The sequence below is a fragment of the Pongo pygmaeus genome, chromosome 15, assembly GCF_028885625.2.
Source record: "Pongo pygmaeus isolate AG05252 chromosome 15, NHGRI_mPonPyg2-v2.0_pri, whole genome shotgun sequence".
Taxonomy (NCBI): domain Eukaryota; kingdom Metazoa; phylum Chordata; class Mammalia; order Primates; family Hominidae; genus Pongo; species Pongo pygmaeus.
In genome coordinates this window covers 96,719,068-96,740,990 of record NC_072388.2, presented here as the reverse complement: position 1 = coordinate 96,740,990, position 21,923 = coordinate 96,719,068, and the positions used below count along the sequence as shown (strand labels likewise).

The 21,923-nt window shown below is 42.5% G+C and overlaps 1 long non-coding RNA gene across 1 annotated transcript in view; it reads left to right on the top strand.

The window, feature by feature from the left end:
* Positions 1-21,923, top strand: part of LOC129013021 (uncharacterized) — a 54,996-nt gene that overhangs the window by 19,746 nt on the left and 13,327 nt on the right. Inside the window, exon 3 of the long non-coding RNA XR_008493749.2 lies at positions 20,488-20,697. This is a non-coding gene — a long non-coding RNA (uncharacterized LOC129013021). The remainder of the gene's footprint in view (positions 1-20,487; positions 20,698-21,923) is intronic.

Sequence of the window (21,923 nt, the reverse complement as noted above, 5' to 3'; positions counted from 1 at the left end):
TCTTTTCTTTCATGGAGGGATGGAAGTAGCCTGATGTGAAACAAAGGACACAGGATTGGAATTAGGCAACTGGTGGTGTATGTCTAAGTTCCACACTCAATTATGACCTTACTATGACCTTCTAAAACAAGTCACTGCATCCTCTAAATGTCCTCAATGTATAAGCCTCATTGTCCTCATACATAAAATGGAATCTCATGGCCTGCCCTGCAATGTTATTGGCTAAGTACCTGATGCTTAGTGGACATGCAATAAAGCATGGGGTCCTTGCTACACATCGGCTTAGCAGGTTCATGTTTTGTACTGGTGGATGCATGACACAGTGGTGTTTAACAGATTCTGAAACCTTTGAAGCTGGATGAAGAGACAGCTTTAAGGTCAGCAACTAAAGGGAACTTACATATCTTGTACAACTTCCTTTAGGACTAGCTTTCTTGCTGGCTTGAATAGAGAGTCAGCAATGCAGAGTGAAACCTAAATTTTCTCTCTCCTGTATTAGTCAGGGTTCTCTAGAGGGAAAGACCTAATAAGATAGATGTATAATATATATGAAAGAGAGTTTATTAGGGAGTATTGACTCACACAATCACAAGGTGAAATTCTACAATAGACCATGTGCAAGCTGAGGAGGAAGGAAGCCAGCCCAAGTTCCAAAACCTCAAAAGTAAGGAAGCCGACAGTGCAGCCTTCAGTCTGTGGCCAAAGGCCTGAGAGCCCATGGCAAATCACTGGTATAAGTCCAAGAGTCCAAAAGCTGAAGAACTTGGAGTCTAGTGTTCCAGGGCAGGAAGCATCCAGCATGGGAGAAACATGAAGGCCCCAAAACTCAACGAGTCTGCTCACTCCACTTTCTTCTGCGTGCTTCATCCTAGCCACGCTGGCACCTGATTAGATGGTGCCCACCCAGATGGAGGGTGGGTCTGCCTTTCCCAGTCCACTGACTCAAATGTTAATCTCTTTTGATAACACCCTCACAGACACACCTAGGAAGAATAGTTTGCATCCTTCAATCCAATGAAGTTGCCACTCCGTATTAACCATCACATCTGCTGAACTGAAATAAGCAAATAGGGCCAAAATAAAAGACTTTCCTCAAAACTGGAAAGGTAGGTGTAGGTTTTACCATGAGTCAGGGAGTAGTTAGTAACCAGAATCAGGCTGATGTCCATAGGCTTCAAATTTCCTTTAGTGGCACTTATGGAGGAGGAAGAGTGTTAACAACAACCAAAGCAAAAATAGTAAGAAAGACTAAAGAAATAAACCAGCATGATATGAATGAACCCACTTGGTCCTGGTTTCTAGCTGTCTCAGAAAGGGCCAAAGTGAGCATCGACAGAGTGTAAGAAAAGTGAATAAATTCTGGAATCCAGATAATGCTGGTTCTAGCATGGACTGAGTATGTGGCCTTGTGAAAAAAATGACTTAAGTCCTGTTTCTTCATCTGCAAGGTAAAGAGCTCTCCTGTCCCTGGGCTGTTGCACCTGGAAGTGTTTTGTGGATGCTTCACACACACTAGGGTGTCAGTGTGCATGTGTACTCCCCAGTTCAGTGAGTGCTGGTGCACAGGACTGTGGAAGTGGTCTTAGGATGACTTCGGGAGTTTTTTCTAACTGAGAGGTTCCGCTTAAGTCCACTGTGCATTAGGAAAAAGCTCCTTCTGTCATACTGGTGGGTGCCTTGGCAGTGACAATATTCTCCTACAAATAAGGTGGCCATTAAATGTATTGTTCATACAGGGACAGTTTAGATAATAAAAGTGAGGAGGAGGATATGTTACTAATGATCACACTGACACAAAAAGCAATGGCTGTGTGGTCATCCTCACTAAAGAGATGTAAAATGATCAATGCAGAGTCTTCCCCCAAACTCACACTGCCACCTCATCTCCTGCCCCAAGAACCTTCTCTATTGCAGCTGATTCACCTCATCAAAGCCACAGTAGGTACCCCTGAGCCAAGTCTGCCAGCACCCACCATGACCTTCATTAGAGTCCTTTCCCACTCTGTTGTAATTGGCTGTTCTCTGCCTTACCCACTAGGCTTTAAGCTCCATAAGGTCACTTCTTGTGTCCCTGAACACTCTTGTCTTTAGCACAGGGTTTAGGAGCTGGTACACAGGGATATTCCCAAATTGGGAGGATTTGTCATTTATGCTCTTTACTCTGCCTTTACCAAACATGTATGAGAAAGGACTGAAGGCAAATTGAAATTTTTTATGACTTTCAAATAGTCTCAAAGGTGCACAAGTAGTCACGTATCCAAGCAGTTGTGATCAGTACTGGGGACACTATGATGACTGTGTCACCATTCCTGCGGGTAAGGAATCCAGAGTCCTATACAGGAAATACCTACAGGAAGTTGACAAGAGCAGATGGAAGCCTGGGGTAGGGTGGCAGAGTAGGGGTGACACATAAACAGATTGGGGTGTGCTTTGAAGGTAAAACCAGCAGGACTCACTGATGGACCAGATGAGAGAGTTTAAGGGAAGAGAAGAGACAAGTTTAATTTCCAGATTTGGGGCCTGATCAAACAGGCACACGGTGGAGCCATGGGCCAAGATGCGGAAGAACTGACATGAGACAGGCTTGGGAGAAGAAGTATGGTCATGGGAGGGAATCAAGAGTTTTGTTTTGGCCACGTTAGGTTGGAGATGGTCCATCAGCCAACCAAATGCAGATGTGAGGCATGCCCATGGGATGTGTCTGGAGCTCAGAGAAGAGATCCTCCTATATGGCAGGCCCTAGCAACATGCCTACAATGTCATCTGCTCTAGTTTAAGCCACACTTAGCTAATTTTAGTTCCCCACCATTTCATGTTATCATCTTCAGGCCTTTATACAGTCCTTGCTTTCTGAAGGCTTTTAAGTCTCAGAGGAGGCATTGCCTTTTCCAGGCAGCCTTCTCTGATGCACTAGGTTTAGTCACATGCCCTTACTTGGTGGCCTCCCAAGATGCCACGCTTGGCTTCTCTGGCATTTATCACACTAAAATGTAATTGTCTGCTTCTCTGTTTTTTTCATTCCATGTCAAGTGTCTTGGGAGTAGAACTGTCTTCTTTCCCTGTCTCTCAATAAGCAAATGTAAGACATGGCAACGTGGAGATGGTCTGAGAATGTCTGCTGAATGAATGAGCATGACCAGCACAGGGGTGAGGGATGTAGAGACAAGTCGCCACCACGTGGAATCTCTTTAAGTTAAATCACATGTGTCAAGAACCGCTCTTGTCATGAAAAGCAGGCCTGTGTCGACCAAATTTCCAATACACATGGATTACGACTTTTCCAGTCAAAGTAATTCAGAGACCATGATAAATTAGAGGTTGATAAAAGGCTCCAGTTCAAGATTTATGGCTCTTCCAGAATTCTTTCAAGTTTTCCCAAACGTATAGGGACTGGCCTGTCTCCTGTAGCTGAAACATCTGACTCTGGTTAGGATGCTGTCCGCTGGGAGTGAGCCCCATTATGCGGTGCACTTTCCTGGCCCTGGGAAGCTGGAGCTGGCCCTGGAAGGGGGATATTCTTAAACATTAGTCCGCTTGTCTCCTGTGCCCTGGATTCTTGACCAGCTGGGCCTATAGCCCACAAAGTTAGGACCTTGGCTGTGACATTTCCGGGGACTTTCTGAGATCTGCAGGAGTTTTGCCTAGCAGAAAAACAAACATGTGTGCGTGTGTGTGTGCATGCGTGTGTGTTTCGAGGTTGCTAATCCATAAACTGCGGCTAATTTCATCTATCTTACAGAAGCAACACAAGAATTTGCAATAAAGTTTATAAAGAACCAAGGCCAGGATGATATCTCTTCTCTGCAAGTAGTAATTATATTAGGTTGATAAAGTTGCTTTGGGTCTGAACTTCACCTGTGATTCTAAATTCTATCAATAGTTTATAAATCCTATCAATAGTTCTTGAATACCTGCCATGTGTTAGGCACTGTCCTCATTTCTGGACAAACAGAAGTCAACAGGATCACCATATTTGCTGCTTTGGTGTGATTAATATACCATTGAGGGGTGGGGAAACAGACAGTAAATATCAAGCACATATCACTTACGTGAATTCCTTAAGACAGCTGAGCACTCTGGAACACGAGCCAAGGTGTGGTAGCAGAGTGACAAGTGATGAGGTCACAGGTGTAGGAGACAGCTTCTTAAGGGCAGCTAAACATCTGAGCTGAAGCCAAATGATGAGAGGGGGCCATCCAATTGCAGACATCAGAAAGGAGCAGCTCGGGAAGACAGAAGAGCTGGTAGGACTGTGATGATGGTGACAATGATAGGGAGGAAGCCTGTTTATGAGCACATACACAAATTCATCCATTCATCTATCTGTCAATCCAATCATTCCTTGAATAAGCTCGTACCAATCCTGTAACTCTAGTCCTCTGTCCCAGGCTTTCTGAGTCAGACCCATTTCTTGCTCTTAAAAACTTTGTAACCTCATGAAGAAACCACATCCAGGTAAATATTCTTCTATTTTGTTCCATTTTGCTTTTCTGTGATCATTGGTCTGATTTTTGGCCTTAAGTGACACTCTTTTACCTCCAGCTGCTGCTGTCTTTCACATGTATGTTCCTCTCACTTCGATAGCATGCTAAGTAGCAAAACCCAAAACCCTCCTCAATCGATCTTCAATCCCTATGCAGGGACTGCTGACAAAGACACTTGTACGTAACAGTCTCTAAGTAAAACCTCTACGTCCACTTCCATTCCAGGTCATAATTATGTGGTTCCAAGTACCTGGTTCAGCTGCGTGTTTCATCTGGGCTCAGTTTCCTTCTTTATTTACCCCACACGTAGGCACTGGGTTTGAAGAGGGCTGAAGTTTAGACGGTGGGCTTTGTCCTTAGGAACATTTAGGCAGTGACCTTGTTACATCTTTCTGACTTAGTAGGTGCAAGTCCCTTTTGCACACTTCGCCAAGCCAACATCTTCTAGGTCTTCCCAGGGCTTGGAACCATATATCGAATCTTGTTGGTAAGGTCCTCAAATTCTTCCTGGGTCATGGGAGAGATGGAATCACATCTCAAATTATCCCCCTTTTTTATAAAGTGCTCTCACGTACAGCGTGTCATCTGACCCTCACTGCATTCTTGAAGATAGATCAATGCATCCCCATTTTATTCCAAAGACCACTAAATTTCCAGGGGGCAGAAGCTGGAGTGGGAAGTGGACAGAGATCTAAAACACTTGAGATAACTTGAGTACCTGTGCTGATCTGGCTGGGTGCCACAGGATTTCATCCAGAGACTTTCTAAAACAGTGATCATGAAACCCATTTTTCAAGTATTTATTAATTATCCAAGATTTCAAGGAGTAGAGTCAAGACATTAAACAAGGACTTTAGGCTTTAGTCGAGGGCATTTTCTACTATAAGATGTGGCTCGTGTCATTCTAAGGTAAGCCCAATGGGCCATTCCAGATGTGGTGGTGGGTGGGAGGCCAGCAGGGGGCGGTGAGGAATGTTTCCCCACCCCTCAATGGAATATCAGCCACACCAAAGCAGCTTCCCTTCTGTGGCCCAGGCACTCACGGACATTCTTGCAGATGTACTAAAGAGAGAAAGGCCCTCAGTTTATTTCAGAATCAGAGATCAAATTCAGACCAAAAGCATAAATGCTTCATGAAGATTCCAGGAAAACATACCTTTGCCCCACATGTCAGAACTAAGGAAACTTATAGATCAAATGATCTCAAGCACTTTACCAAGAGTAATACATAGAAATCAACTCAAGAAGGTTCTTCCCAAGTCCCTTCCATCACCTGGCTATCTCCCACTCATCTTTTAGGACTCAGCTTACCCATAACCTCCTCTGTGAAACCCTGCCCCATATGAGTCAAATGTCCTCTGATGGATGACTTCAAAACATTATCACACTGCATTTTTAAAAATTGCTTATATGTTGGTCTCTTCCATTAGACCTGAAACTCTTCTGAAACAGAATGTATGTGAATATCTTTGGAGCCCAACTCAGTGCCTGGCATCAAGCAGATTCAACAGAGGCTGAAATACCATGAAATGAGTGTTTAAATAAAGCAGCATTTACCACAGTAGGTTCTGCGACTTGTTAGAAGGTGTCAAGTGACAAAGGTAGCTCCATATTCCAAGATCTTTGGAAAAGTTCAGATGAAACCCAGGTTCTTTGAGAACTTCTCAGAGCCTCTATTTTGCAAATGGGTATGAGAATATCAGAGAGGAGCAGGTCAGTGGCATTGCCCACTTAAATGCAAGTTACTTTTCATTTAAAGAACAAGTTTAATAGGACAAACTTTGGAAAACGCTGCAATAGATTAATTTATCTGGAATCCAGGATTCCTGAATCTCAGCAATACATGGTGTTCCTCATTGTCATCAGCACCTTTGCCCAACAGTAAATCAGCAGCTTCACTGAGTCTCACCCCTATTTCACAAGGTAAATGGCTAGGAGCTTCAGGAAGAGTCCTAGGCCATCCTTCCAAGTACAAAATGGGCTGCTGCCTTTGAGTCTTGAGCTCTATATCAGGAGAGCTCTTTAAAGAGAGCTTGGGGCCAGTGGAGCAGAGAATACAAAGTTCAGGTGGACAGGCCTCCAGGCCAGCAGCTTTCACTTAAAGCAGCTTCTTTTCAACTGTGTGCCTTTGAGCAAATCACTTATCCTCTCTGAGCTTTAGTTCTCATGGGAATCATCTGATGAAGGAGATGCAGAGAAAAGTGCATGCCGCAGAGCTTAGGGAGCCCAGGCTAACTGTAGTTCCAGAAAATAGCACTCGATGAAGACTCATCAGGTTCCAGGTTCTGTCAGACTTTTTCCTATCCCTTTTCTCCTTTAATTCTCAGGATTATCAACTGGGCCAAGTGTTGATATCCCCCATTTTACAGACAAAGAAATCAATACGCCCCTAGGCTAATTTCTCCCATTCCAAGCTAATAAATGACTGAATAAAGAAACTGAAATAGAAGACTGATTTTGTAAGATGGTCAAACTATCCCCAACTGCAAGTCACATGTGAGTCGGTATCCTGCCTGACCTTTCACCTTTTCCCACCTGTTAGTCTCCCTACAACTCACTCCATCTTCCCATATCTGAGGCAAGTGTTTCCAAGCAAGTCTTTTTTATTTTTCTTTTCTTTTCTTTTCTTTTTTTTTTTTTGAGACAGAGTCTCACTCTGTCACCCAGGCTGGAGTGCAGTGGCATGATCTCGGCTCACTGCAAGCTCCGCCTCCCAGGTTCATGCCATTTTCCTGCCTCAGCCTCCCAGGTAGCTGGGACTACAGATGACCGCCACCACGCCCAGCTAATTTTTTTTATTTTTAGTAGAGACGGCGTTTCACTGTGTTATCAGGATGGTCTCAATCTCCTGACCTCCTGATCTGCCCGCCTCGGCCTCCCAAAGTGCAGGGATTATAGGCGTGAGCCACTGCGCCTGGCCCAAAACTTTTTCTTTTAGATAGAGTCTGGTTCTATTGCCCAGGTTGGAGTGCAGTGGTGTGATCTAGGCTCATTGCAAACCTCTGCCTCCCAGGCTCAAGCTATCCTCACACCTCAGCCTCCTCAGTAGCTGGGACTACAGGCACGTGCTACCACACCCAGCTATTTTTTGTATTTTTTTCTAAGAGACTGGGTTTCTCCATGTTGCCCAGGCTGGTCTCAGACTCCTGTGCTCAAAGGATCCACCTGCCTCTGCCTCACAAAATGCTGGGATTACAGATGTGAGCCACTGCACTCAGCCACAAATCCACTCTTCAGAAAGCTTCCACAATGCCTTGTCTTGATAAAAAACGAACTGGCTGTGGGAGTGACAGATCACAGGTTTCATGCTCACTTCCTCACACAGCCTCGGCCCAGTTCCAGTGGAGGCTGTGGAAGTCAATTCTCCTCCTCCAGGGAGGTCCCGGCTACATGACAAGTATTGCTGAACCGTCTGGTGCCAGAGCAGCGAGCCCCTCTTTCCTTTACCATCATCTTCCTGCATCTCTGACTCCAACATTCAAGTGTTTCTTTAGAAGGGAAGAACACATCTGCCTGCCTTTAGAATAAGAAGTTCTCTTTGCTGGCTGTTAAGGGAATAACATTTTCATGGCAATTCCTTAGCCCCTGAGATATACAGAAGCAGGAAACTTCTCTCAGGGAGGCAATCTGAGAATCTTGATCCTGTTAGCTACCCAATGTCCACCTCAATCGTCTCCCATGTAAAGCAGGAAGCACCTTGCATCTCTCTGTTGAAAGGGTGTTCATCACCTGGTAGACAGCCTCTTTGATCTTGATACAAAATCCAGATTATGGGAAAATCTTGCCTTCCCTGCCCTTTAATCCTCCCAGTGTGCTCAATTCTGCCACTCTTGGCTGCAAACCATAAGGCGAATCTTCCAGAAAGAGGCTGTTTAGGAGGATTTGCCCTCCATGCTAAGGCATCCTCCCTTCCCTTACACCTCACAGGACATGGCCTGGTGCATCCTCTCTGATTGTAGACAGGCTCCTCTGAGGTCTTCTCATATTTTGCTTCTACTCCTATTCAAGGGCATAGCCCTGAAGCAAAGATAAACCTCAGAGCTGTTTAACCAGCACTGCTCAGGGATTCATCTGTCTTGGCTTTGACCTCATTTTTTTATTAACGCAACCTACAGCCACTCTGGAGTTTTTAGTGAGTCACATCTCACCTGCCCAATTGGGAAAAGAATGTTAAATAATGTTATATTAATTCATGATAGCAACATCATGCAGTTTCTAAATAGCAACCGTCAGGACCAAGCCTCAATCTAGAGCTTGCTCGCTCCACAACCTCCCTTTTCTTCTTTGCTTTCAGCAGTAAGCCTGTGTCCTTCTCCTGTTAGATATGCTTCCTCAAGGGCCTTTCTCTGATCTCAGGACAACTCGGGCCTTTGTAACAACAGCTTCTCTTTGATCCGTTTTCCATCCCAAGGGAAGGCCTTTCAGCTTGAAGGATTTCACTGCTGAACACGAGGAAATCTTTCAGGCCACCAGGTGATAAAGGAGAAGGGCAAATACCATGACCTCTTGCACCATCATCCTCTGCACTGGATCCTACCCAACTTTCCCTGCACACTTGCAGGAGAGCAAGCACTGTTCTAAGCTATGTGCCTGCGTCATTAGCATAGTTGTCCTTGGTAGGGCTCCATGAGTGTAACTACTGTTTTTTGGCTCTGTGTTTGCAAAAACTCAGACCCAAGTAAACAGCCTTGTTCATGGTCCCACATCTGGGAAATGAAATTGCCTGATTTGAACTCATGCAGTCTAGATCCTGAACCAGTGTTCTTTCTTTGAAAAGACAAACTTCTAGAAGCTTCTGAAGTCCAGAAGCCCTCATCACCAAGTCCTGGCACTCTCACTGGGTGGTACCCTGAAGGCCTGTCACTCCCCATCTTTGCCCTCCTAGGGACTTAGCCCAGTAAACCCCTTCCCATCCAGTGCCTTCCAAGGTTGTGCAGACCCCTTCTTCCCCTACTGTTAGCAAGGCTGTTCTCCTGGTCTAGCCTGACCTGGACCCCAAAATCCTGTCTATAGATAAGGTAGGATGGATCAGGCCAGGGAGCATGAACTCATTAACTCAGGACTTGATGACGATGACAGAGGTTATATGCTGAGAAACTAAGACCGCCCTCAGGAAGGAAAACTCAGTGCAGTCATTGTACATCAAAGCCCTTGAGGATCCCCTGGGCCCTGAGTTCTGTCTTTGGGGGTCCATGTCTAAGAATATAAGCCAGGGTCCATTAAGGTGTTACTCACTTCTGGGACATCCATCCCTATGTCTGTCCCCTGCTCTGAAAGTCATCCTTCCTTCTTCTGACTTAGCCACTCCTCCCAATAAAGGCAAAATATTCCCTTAGAGACTAATCTCAGCAACATGAAGCCACACAAAAAATAACCATTTAAACTCGTCTAGGACTCCTGTAGGAAGCAGCTCCTAGACTCTTGAAATTTGGATTCAAGCTGCTTTCATTTCTGTACGCTCATGTTGGAACACAGAAAGGTGGACATGATTGAAATTTGCATTTAAATGGAAATGGTTAAAGGTGAAGGCCCAATGTTTAGAGAAATGAGAGTATCCATTTTTCTAAGAGGGAGGCCGAGTGTTATTTTATACCATTAAGGTGTCACTGAGCCGAAATATGTTTAGAAATATTAGATGCTGGTACTGCACACAGAGTGGAGACTGGCATTTGGAAATGACTCCACACTATGAATGAATCTAAGTGAACCCTGCATCAAGCACAATTGCTTATAATGTGCCTGCCACCATTACCTAATTCCAGCCCTGTTCACTAAACAATAGAAGTTTTATCAGACAGCTTTCTGCTACTTTTCAATTGTAATAAATGCCAGTACTGGTTCATCAGCATACAACTTGGCAACACAGGCCACCTTCCACAGGATACACACAGAGAGACCTGAAAATGTTTGGCTGAAGTTTTACTAAAAATGTCACATGGATTTCATCCACAGTACATGAACAGTTAATGTGTCATTATAATGAGCCAAAAGGAAATAGAGCTTTTCTTTTAAGGATGTAGAAAATGTTGTCAGCCCTTAGCAGTCTGGACAATTGTATCCACTCTGCAGAGGTATTAGGAAACTCCCAGATATTAATCACTAATAACATCTGATCATTATTCCTTTTTCATGCCCCAAGTCCATCACGAGGCCAACACGGTTCTATTCCTTGACTTCTCACTCCGAAACTCAGCCTGATGACTATTCTTATCACCAGGTCAGAAGGCTACAGAGAACTGAAGGGTCTTCACACGCAAACAAATACTTTACCTGGAAGTGAGCCATATTTCCTTAGTTCACAACACATTGGCCAAAGCTGTTACAGAGTTCCTGAAACAGACTTACCCTGTGCCCAGAAGTTGGAGACTAGGAAATATTAGGTGAGCAGCACCTGCAGCTACACATCACCTTTCTGTAGCTGCTGTCAGGTGAGGAGAAACTGGGGAGGTTGCCTATGAGGGAAGGCAAATGTTATCTAGAAAGTTATGCCTGAGATTGTCTTAGTCCATTCAGGCTGCTATAACAGAATACGATAGACTGGGAGGTCTATAACGGACAGCAATCTATTCCTCACAGTTCTGCAGCCTGAAAAGTTCAAGATCAAAGTACTGGCACTTTCAGTGTCTGATGGGGGCCTGTTTCCTGGTTCATAGATGGCCGTCTTCTCACTGTATCCTCACATGGCAAATTGGGCAAACAAGCTCTCTGAGGTCCCTTTGATAATCTCATTCTTGAAGGCTCTGCCCTCATGACTTAATCTCCTCCCAAAGGCCCCCCTCCCTCCGAATATTCTCTCATTGGGGGTTAGGATTTCAACATATGAACTTGCAGGAACACAAACATTTGGTTTATAGCAAGGAAGAAGGGCTGAGATAGGGAAACAAAAACACAACCAAAAAAGAAATTGAGTCTATGTCAGCTTGGAAGTATTGAGAAAGGGTACAGGCTGGAGACAAGGTTCATAGCTGAGACAACTTGGAGAGCAGAGGGAGAGTAGTGAACAGCTGAGGTTGAAACATTTGGAATGTAACTCCCGCAGACTGCATGTGGAGACTTTTAACATTACAAAGAGGCATGATCCCTGATGAGTCAGAGATAGCCCCTTAGGGGAGTTAAGTTGAACCAGACAGCAGTCTAGAAGACCATGCTATCAGGTGTGGTGGTTGTAATTTTAGGAAAGTATTTATTAGTTTAAACAAATAAACATTATGCAAAATACACAAAACATGACAGAGATCACATGCAGAGTTCATGCATCCCAAGTGCTTGGTCTGTTTTCTGGCTATCACACCACTATTTGTAAAGTGAATAATTATTAGCTCATTCACTCCACATATATTTTTAAGAGCTTTATTATTAGAGCTTAGAACAATGGCTAATGCATACTAGGTGTTTAACAAATGTTTGTGGATGGGCTTAATGAACGACTGTGTCTTCTGAGCCAAATGCTGCACTCTCTGCAGAGAAAGAAATGAAGCTGACAGCAGGCATCATTTCAGCCTCCAGGAGCTTACATGCAGACCCACATCACAACGAACAAAATTACAGTGGGATCAAGGCTGACACTGTGGCATGATAATGGTCAAATCTGCTTACTTTATGCTAGATACTCTTCTAAGTGCCTTATGCATATTAATGTATTTAATCCTCAAAATAGCTATCTGAGATGAGAATGAGATATAGATCCACAATATAGATGAAGATACTGAGGCTCGGTGTACCTAATTATCTTGCCTAAGGCCACAGAAGTAGCAAAAGGATGTGCCAGGATTTAAACCAAGGTGCCTGGCTCCAGTGCCCACGACTATAATAAAAACATTATAGAGGTGCCAAGGAAGAAATTGTTATTTCTGCAGAGAATGAGAGATGATGCACTATCTGGGAAAATATCTCTTTGGAGATGTTATTTAACCTGGGTCTTGAAGGATAAGTAAATGTGCATCAATACGGAAGGGATAGTCCAAGGAAATCATACCTAGAGGACCTGGGGGCTGATATCATTTTAGCAGATTCTGAGTCCTTACAGCAAGGACTATCTCTGTTCCTTGGTGTCTCTGATCCCAGTATGGTCTGTGATTAGCACACAACCATATTTTATTGAATCTAAGATATCATCAATTGTAAGATGAAACAATATCTTCAGTACTACCAATAAAAAAGTAAGAAAAAAGAACATTGATAATAAAACCACAGCACAATTCTTTCTTATTACTTAGAAATTGTATTTTACACTTACAAAAGAAATCCTTTAGATTTAAGTAGACATAGAGTTTCATTATATATAATTCTTGTGATAAAAAGGAAGGTACGGTCTTAATAGTCTTAAAACTTGTTCACAGGTTGCAACTTTCTTGAGTCACTTTTGCAGTTGGAGTCTGTGTTTGTTCCATAGAGTGTTTGTTTTTCTGCCATCAAGAATGATGATGATGCAGTGTTGCTTAAAAGAATGCACAAAAGAACAAAGGTTATTGAAGCCAGACAGTTAAGTTGGCTTTGCAATTATGGACAGCGGGCCTATTTTTGACTCCTATTTGGGAATGTTGATAAACCCAACTGGTTCACCACTTCCCACAACTGTTTGAGTCCGGGGGGTTAAAAAACATGCTGTGCCCTTAAATCTTGGTTACCATTATGTCCAGGTTACCATTATCTCTGAGAATCTGCAAGTTGCAATGTAGGTCCTCTGATGTACACAGGCATGCAAGCTGTGTCCACTGTGTCATGAGTGCTCCTTGGCATACAGTGTTGAGAATGTGTCCAGGAAGTATGCCATTGATTTTAAGGTACATCCCAATTTCAGAGATGCTAGATTCTGTGCTTTGTAAAATTATTGAAAGATAGAAATAAAAACTGATAAATTTCTGTTGTATAAATAGAAGAATGAGAGTTTGAAAGATCCTGAATGTCAGGGGTAAAAAAAAAACAGTTTGAGATTTGAACTTATTCTAAAGATCATGAAATCTCCAGATATTATTAGGATGGGAGCACTTGGAATACACGATGGTAGGATCTGATCTTGATTTTAAAATCAAGAACTACTGGAAAGAAAAGAAAATCCTCAAAACTTGAAAATCCCATTGTCTAAAATAATTAGGGACGTTCATGAAACAAGATGGAGTCTGCTGAGCTGATCATATGGGTCTTCCTCAGGATGAGACACCTGAGGGACTGGCTGCGCACGCACCCAGAATGCTGTTGGGAGTGATTTGCATGCCGCCCTCCTCGAAGGCAGGGGTCAGGTGAGATTCGCCTCCAGGTCCCTTGGAGCCCATCGAGTCTGCATTCAATAAGCAGTGCTGTTGTCGCTTATGTTTCCAGACCCAACAGAGTCTGGGACAACATGCGCACTCCTGGGGCTTTTCCAGAGGCGGTCTAAAAACGTCCTCAGGACTTTTCCCTGCTGTTTACAATATCATAATATTTATGAATTTATAAATGGAGGGACTATGGCCTCATTTGCCAAATCCTGATACAAAGAACAGATTAGAGGAATCAAAGTCAGACTGAGGGAATTTCGAAGCAAAGAATATACTGTACTAATAGCTCCACATTCAAATGTGTTTGAAAAGACTTAGGACAATTTATAGTTAAGGGTAGTATTAGCCAATATTTATTGGTCACTAGTTATGAGCCATAAGTTTAATTATTTCTCAATCTCACATTAGAAAGTAGATTCAATGATTGTTCTGTCTCACAGAGGAGGAATGTGAGGCTCAGAGGTTAGGAAGCTGGTTCCTGGAGCTGGCAAGTGGTGAAGGCCTGATAGGAGCTCAGACAATTTGACCCCTGAGTTCCAAGTCTGTACTTCTACATGGCACTTTCCAAATTCCCAGCTCTAGTGTTTTCTGGATCTATCACTTATCAGCTCTGTGCCCTCTGGCAAGTTAGTTTACTCCTCTGGCCTCAGTTTCCCCATTTGCAGTGTGGTGGTAGAAAAAACACCTATCTCTTTCCATTGACATAAAGCTTAAAGAATTGGAAGGATGTGTAGAACAGTGCCTGGCTTTGGGTAAGTGCTCAGTAAATGTTGGCTCAGTAAGATAACATACTACGTTATTATTGTTAGCCCATCACTCCCTCTGATAACGTTTCTAGCTAACAAATGAGCCACAGCCTCTCTCCTCCCCCATGCAGCCTAATTGTCCCAACAGTAGTCCTGCTGATGCTTTCTCTTGGAACTCCAATACTTAAGGTGCTCTCACAATTCACACCTTGCACTATCTAAATCACTTCTTCAGTAGTGAACCTGACCACCTTATGGTGGTATTGAGGTATCATCTTGATCAGTGCTTGGCTGATCTATCACCAAGAGGCTAAATCTGGCCACTGTCTCTCTTTGTATCATCTGTGAGTTGAGTGGTTTTTATATGTTTTAATGATTAGGAAAAACGAATAATATTTTCTGACAAGTAAAAAATTCAAATCTCAATGTCCATAAAGAAAATGTTATTGGAATGCAGTCATGCCCATTCATTTACATATTGTCCACGGTGGCTTTCGTACTACAGCAGCAGACTTGAGTAGCTGCAGCTGGCGCCATATGATCTGCAAAGCCTGAAATATTTACTATCTAGTCCTTCACAGAAAAAGTTTACTGACCTTTGTCTTGGTCATTTGTAGCAAAGCTAGCAATAGAACCTACACCTCCTCCCTTCACTCTGGAACATACTCTTTATATTAGTTCATTTTCATACTGCTATAAAGAAATACCTGAGACTGGGTAATTTATAAAGAAAAGAGGCTTAATTGACTCACAGTTCCACATGGCTTGGGAGGCCTCAGGAAACTTACAATCATGGCAGAAGGTGAAGGGTTAGCAAGGCACATCTTACATGGCGGCAGGGGAGAGAATGAGGGCAGGGGATGCACAAGACTTTTATCAACCACCAGATCTCATGAGAACTCACTCACTATCACAAGAACAGCAAGGGGGACATCTGCCCCCATGATCCAATCACCTCCCACCAGGTCCCTCCCTAGACATGTGGGAATTACAATTCAAAATGAGTTTTGGGTGGGAACACAGAGCCAAGCCATATCACTCCTTTATCACATCTCCATCCTTACCCCCCAAGGATTATACAGCACAGTGCTGTGGACATACAAATTCCTCATTAGTGTTTCCTTGATGGCTGACATAAAACTCACTTTTTACAATTGCCTTATTTTTACTTTGGAACCTAGTTTATATATGTTTTTGCATTTAATCATATTGATTGATTGGTTGATTGGTCTATTTATTACTTGATTCCTGATTTAGTCTATAATTTGGCATGAAGCACTAGGTCTTATTCATTGGGTTCTACTAAGCTGTTTCAATAAGAGTTACTCACATGGGTAGCAGTCTCTAATCCGAATACTGGCTTCTTTCTTTTTGCCTGCTTTGTTGTGATAAACCCAGTCCTGAACTCAGTGCCTCAAAAGGATTTCCATAACGAGATATTCAGACAGTTCCTAACTCCCTTTCCTGGATCTCCTCCCCCAACCTCTTTAGCTATAATTTCTTAAGTATTGGGGGTGGGTTAGCAGATATTCAAATGGGGTTCAGTGAATCAAAAGACCCTATGAGAAAGAATTCACCAGGGTAATGCATCCATTGCCCTTCTGACTTTTGTAAATTTCATATCTCTTTCAAAATATTGTTCATGTCATTTCTCCCCCACATGAAAAGTAGCCCATATCACATGTAGAACATACCCGTTAAAGATTTCTTTAACGTCCACCTACTGAAATGGCATTTTTTTTTTTTTACTTGGAAAGACTTCAACGGGTTGCACTGCCGGGGACCAAAAATAAGATTTAAATTGAAATACAGATAAGATAGGAGCCTTTAATTTACCTTCTCCCTAAGCAACAGGACTTTTCTGGCTGCATCTGATAGATGGCTTTTCCCCCTTCTTTCTTTTTCAGCCTAAGCTAGAGCAAAATTATCTTATCTTCAGATGAAATATTTTAGGGATTTGGGGATTTTGTGTGCCTCAGGACAAAGGACAGTGTTTGTGAAAAGATCACTGTCCTCTTTTGGAGGCAAATTTCATCCTTATTGAAATTCTGATGTTAGAAAAAGTCTGCCATCTCATCACCATCCTGCATGCCACATGTTTTATGTGCTCTTATAGATGGGCACAAGAATATTAGGGGCAAGGGAGAGCAAGAACATGAGGGGATTTCCCCTGCAGTCATGTCAGATGAAACATTTTTCTTCACCAACAAAAGAGTTTGTATAAAATGTGATGCTATAAAAGTGAATTACGTTATTCTTACTGGGGGCTCCAAGGGACAATGCATTCTGGACCACGAGATCATTGTCCTCACTTTCAGAGTAAATAACACAGATTCTTCTTCTTAGCCTCCTGTCCATGTACATACCAGCGCTCTCCCTCCTCCATCCAGCCCAGGGCCACCACCCTCAGGTCTGACGGAACAACAGGGACTGACAGAGAAAGGCACATAAACCACATGACACAGACTTCCAAGGCCAAAGATAATTGAATTACCTGGTTGTCTGCAGTGATGAATGTAAGTCGTAGAAACAGGATGCATAGTCTCTTTTTACTGCATTCCTGGCTGCAGTTCCAGCTTTTAGTTTCCATGCCAGCACCAAATGGCCACAACTCCACTATATTGGCCATTTCTGGCCCCAAATGGTCTCTCAAAGGCCTCTTGAAATACAGCTTTGAAATCACCCTTGCACTTCATAGATACTAGATGATAGGTCATCACTTCCATATGTGATGCAATTTTACAAAATGTTTCATTTTATGATTGCATGAATTATGCAAACTTTATTAGTTCTGAATTGGGCTTGAAGTCAAATAATATCTGTTAATAATCTACATACTTGTATTTGTCTTTTGCCCTCCCTGGTCAGGCAAATCCTGCCTACTTTTATTTGGTAGTTCCACCTCCCACTTTCCTGACTAATATGTGAACACCATGCAAAGAATCATCAGCATCAAAAACATATTTGGTCCTTAATTCAACAGAGTAGACATTGGATAAGGCAGAAAGCACACTGGGGAAAATCATGACATATTGGAAAATACATAAGAATTAGTGTCAGAGCTCAATGGGATTTGAGCCCTAGGTCTTCAGAAGATGCTAAAACTCCCCAGTCCCTCGCTTCCAAAATGGAAGATGTAAAGCTCACCCCAGGGCTTGTAGCTGGGCTGAATGGACTTAATGGTTATATAAACACCTGGCATAGGCACTGGTACAAGTGACCCACCAACATGAATTCACTCCTTTTTCTCTGTTTTCAGTGGTTGGATTAGCTGAGCCAGAAATTACACCATTTCATTGTCATCCTCCTTTGTTTGTCTATTTGTTCTTCTTCCTAGGAGAATTGAGAGGTTGGGAGGACTATAATCTGTAAGTTCTGGAAACACAAGAACTACTTGTGTTTACTCATCATTGAGTTTCCAGCACCAGGCCAAGCCTGGTGCAAGGTTCTTTTCTATTGAGAGAATGTAAAGATGTACCTTAATGACAAATACTCCCCTATCTCATCAACAAGCCAAAGGAAGAGGCAAGTTCTACAGTCAGTTCTGCCACACTGTGACATCTGTGTTCCTAAAAATCACTCACAATCCCAGGGATTAGAGAGGAAATTAGGCTAGGGCGCAACATTCAAAAACTTCATCAGGGACACATTTTTAAAAATATATGACCTAATAGAAGAGATACTGCCGTTTTGCACCAGTTAAGTAGTTAATAAATATATGCATGCTACAATAAATGCAACACTAACTTTGAGAAAGGCCTGAAGCTTGCTTCTGGAAGGGGGCCTGGGAAGTAGGGAGGCTTGTGAGTTATTGTGAAGTGATGGAGGAAGGGTGACCTGAGATGGGAGGGTAAGTTGTCTCACATTTCTATGTGGCTCCATCTAGCTAGGTGTAGTTTTGTAATGTCGCATTGTTCCTTATGACACCAGTCACATTAAACAAATGTGCACTTACAAAACAAAGGTTATGGAGGAATTGGCTATATTTTCAATTATTTAAGGGGATTTTCTATAGGAAAACAAGCAGGCTCTTGGTTCTCAGAGGGTGGAGCCCTGGTGAATGGCTGGACATTAGAGAAGGCAGCTCTGATCTTGACATGAAGCCCACATTGTAACATTTAGAGCTGTCTTGGCCAGGAATTTTCATGAAAGACAGTGGGCACCATATCAGAGGAGAGGTTCAAGCAGTGGGTGGTCAACTGCAAGACAGCTATAAAAGGGAAATTCTCAATTGGCCTCTGAAGGTCTCTCCAAGTATAAATTTTTTTATTCTTGATACTATCAAGAATTTTAAAAATTCCATAAAGCATTCACTGTATCCACAAAAATGTTAAATTTCTGGTGTGTGTGTGTGTTTGTGTGTGTGTGTCTGTGTGTGTGCACACGTTGCTATGCATCTAAATGTGTGAGCTATTTCTAAGTGAATGAACCATGTTGCATGGGTAAGTACTGGATAAGGTAACACTAGCCACTATAACAGATAAACCCCCAACTATCAATGATTGGCCAGATCTGAAGTTTATTGCTTGCTGAAGTTCATTCTAAATGTGTGTTCCTGAAGGAAAAGAACCATCCTTTTAAATTCACCATCATTTTCTTCATCATGTTCAGAGACACACAGCAATGCCTAACTGCAAAGGAGGCCAGTTAATGTGGTCTGCCGTGTTCTCAGGAAAAAAGAGAGTCAGGTTTGCTGACCTCCTGCAACCTCTGCTTCACCAGACCTCACATTTTCCATATATGCCTATCAATGTCAATGTGTTCAAGCAAAGTGAACTCATTCCAGAGAAGGGAGAAATTGGGATAGCACTTATTAAGCATCTATTACATGCTTAACTCTGATCCTCATACATTTGCACACATTGTTTTATTTAATACTTATAATCATGCTACTAAGTGGATATTGTTCTTCCTGTCTACAGATGGAAAATTAGGGTCAAAAAGAAGTAGCAATTTGGACAAGATCACATAGTTAATGCATGTCAGGGGACGGACCTGAATTTCAAATAGGAGATGCCCACTCTGCTTTCTTGCACCGTGGCCCTTTGGAAACACTCAACTGGTCACTTTGGACTGAGGCTTGGAATGACATAGTCAGTTCTCAAAATCTGGGCATACCTTCCTGGGGCTTTAAAGATGGGGAGGACTGCGAAGAGAGGGGACCTAGGTATTGGGACAGGGCTAGTCTTCAATTTGGTTGTTCAATATGTGTAATTTAGACACCATCTTTTTAATCACAGGAAAGTGCACAGGCTTGGTTCCTTCTTCAGTTTTCAGACCTGCCTCAACCACTTGTAGCCACCTGAGCTTGATTAAGCCAGCCCACCTCCCTGAGCTTCAATTCAATCAACTGAAAAACAGTTTGTCAATAAAACTCCTTTCTTCTCAGGAGTGAGCTAAGAGCATGTTCATAGACAGCCTGAGAGTGAATGTGTTTTTAAGCCCGTAGGTGCTATATAATTATCGTCAACATGGAAAATACCCATTTGTTTTGTGGGAAAAAAGAACAGGAAAATCCGATTCTGGATGTTTATGGGGAAAATACAAAACCTGGGTTCTGAATGCAGAGGGAGAGAATAGACAGTCTATTTTTTCTCCTGCTGGTTCAATGATAGCTATTAATGTTTTTAAGTCTTACAGATTGGTCTTAAAAACTCACTTTTTTGAGGTCTTGTTGCAGTTGAAAAGCCCATGGCAGCGATTTCTAGTAATCTAAGTTAATAAACTGTAAATTAACTTTATTTTCAAAGATTAATTAAAAAAACAACTACAAAAAAACCCCTATGACCTTTGACAAAATAATTGTGCCAGTTGTAAAACAGTCAAATGCTGATTAACAGGCATATCCAGAAATTAGTGTACAGAATAAAAAGATACATAGAACAAGAGAACTTATTTTGTAACTACTTCTTTCCTTTCATGCAATTTTCTTTCTCTGAATTATAATTCCTGTCTAAACCATAAAATGTTTGAGCAATGTCTGATGATGCTTATCCATAGAGATAAAACTTGAATTAAAAGAAGAGGCAAGAACTGGTGCTTCATTCATCTCTCCCATCAACTCTCTCTTTGCGGTCCTGATTAGTCAGAGAGAATGTACTGGAGTTTGCAAAGGAGAGAAAAAACAACAGAGCTTTTCTCCCAGTGGTCTGCTTTCAGAATAAAGAAGGAGAAGTCAACATTTGGGAAGTGTTTACCATGGACCAGGAGGTAATATAACACATCATTTAACTCTCTCAAGTAGCCTGGAGCACAGATTCCACTACCTCCCCATAACAATGACAAAAGCAAGGCTCCAAGAGGCTTAGACACTCATGCTGTCTGTATTAGTCGATTTTCACACTGCTATGAAGAAATACCTGAGATTGGGTATTTTATAAAGAAAGGAGGTTTAATTGACTCACAGTTTTACATGGCCGGGGAGGCCTCAGAAAACTTACAATCATGGCAGAAGTGAAGGAGAAGCAAGGACCTTCTTCTTCACAAGGCAGCAGGAAAAAGAGAGAGTGAAGGAGAAACTGCCAACACTTATAAAAACATCAGATCTCATGAGAATTCACTCAGTATCATAAGAACAGCTTGGGGAAAACTGCCCCCATGATCCAATCACTCTCACCCTCCTTTGACACGTGGGGATTACAATCTGAGATGAAATTTGGGTGGGGACACAGAGCCAAACCATACCATTGTCAAAGCATTAGGAAGTGCACATGCCAGAGTTCCACTGCAGGCTTCCAGGACTTTGGAGACTGTTATTTTCTCTTAAAGAGTTTGCTGAGTACCTGGCATCATGAACCCCACTGAAATTGGACTCTCCTTCTTTCTGTGGGATATATGGGTCAGGGTTCTCCAGAGAAACTTAACAATTAGGTTGTGTGTGCACACATAGAGAGAGATTTGTTTGAAGGAATTGGCTGGTGTGATTGTGAAGGCTTGATCAGTCTAAAATTTGCAGGGTGGGCTGTTAGGCTGGGGACCTAGAGATGAGCAGATGCATAGTTCCAGACTAAAGGCTGATTTCGGGTATTACATAGAATTCCTTCTTAATCATTCAGGCCTTCAACTGATTGGATGAGGCCAACCTACACTAGAGAAGGCTGTCTTAATCAAAGTCTACCAACTTAAATGTTAATCTCCTCCAAAAACACCCTCACAGCAACATCAGAATAATGTTTGACCAAATATCTGGGCACGTTGACCCAGCCAAGTTGACACATAAGATTAACCATCACATGGCGATTATTCATTATGGGATCCAAAGTGATAAAGAGAAAATCCCCAGAGTCCAGAAGCACTTATCCTTGCATGAAAACTGATTGAAATCTCATACGCTCTTGTCCGACGATTGAGGTCAAGGTCCATTGTTCCCAGAAAATAACAAAGACCCAGGTGACAAGGAACATTGAGAAAATCATGGAACAAAAAATGTAAAGACA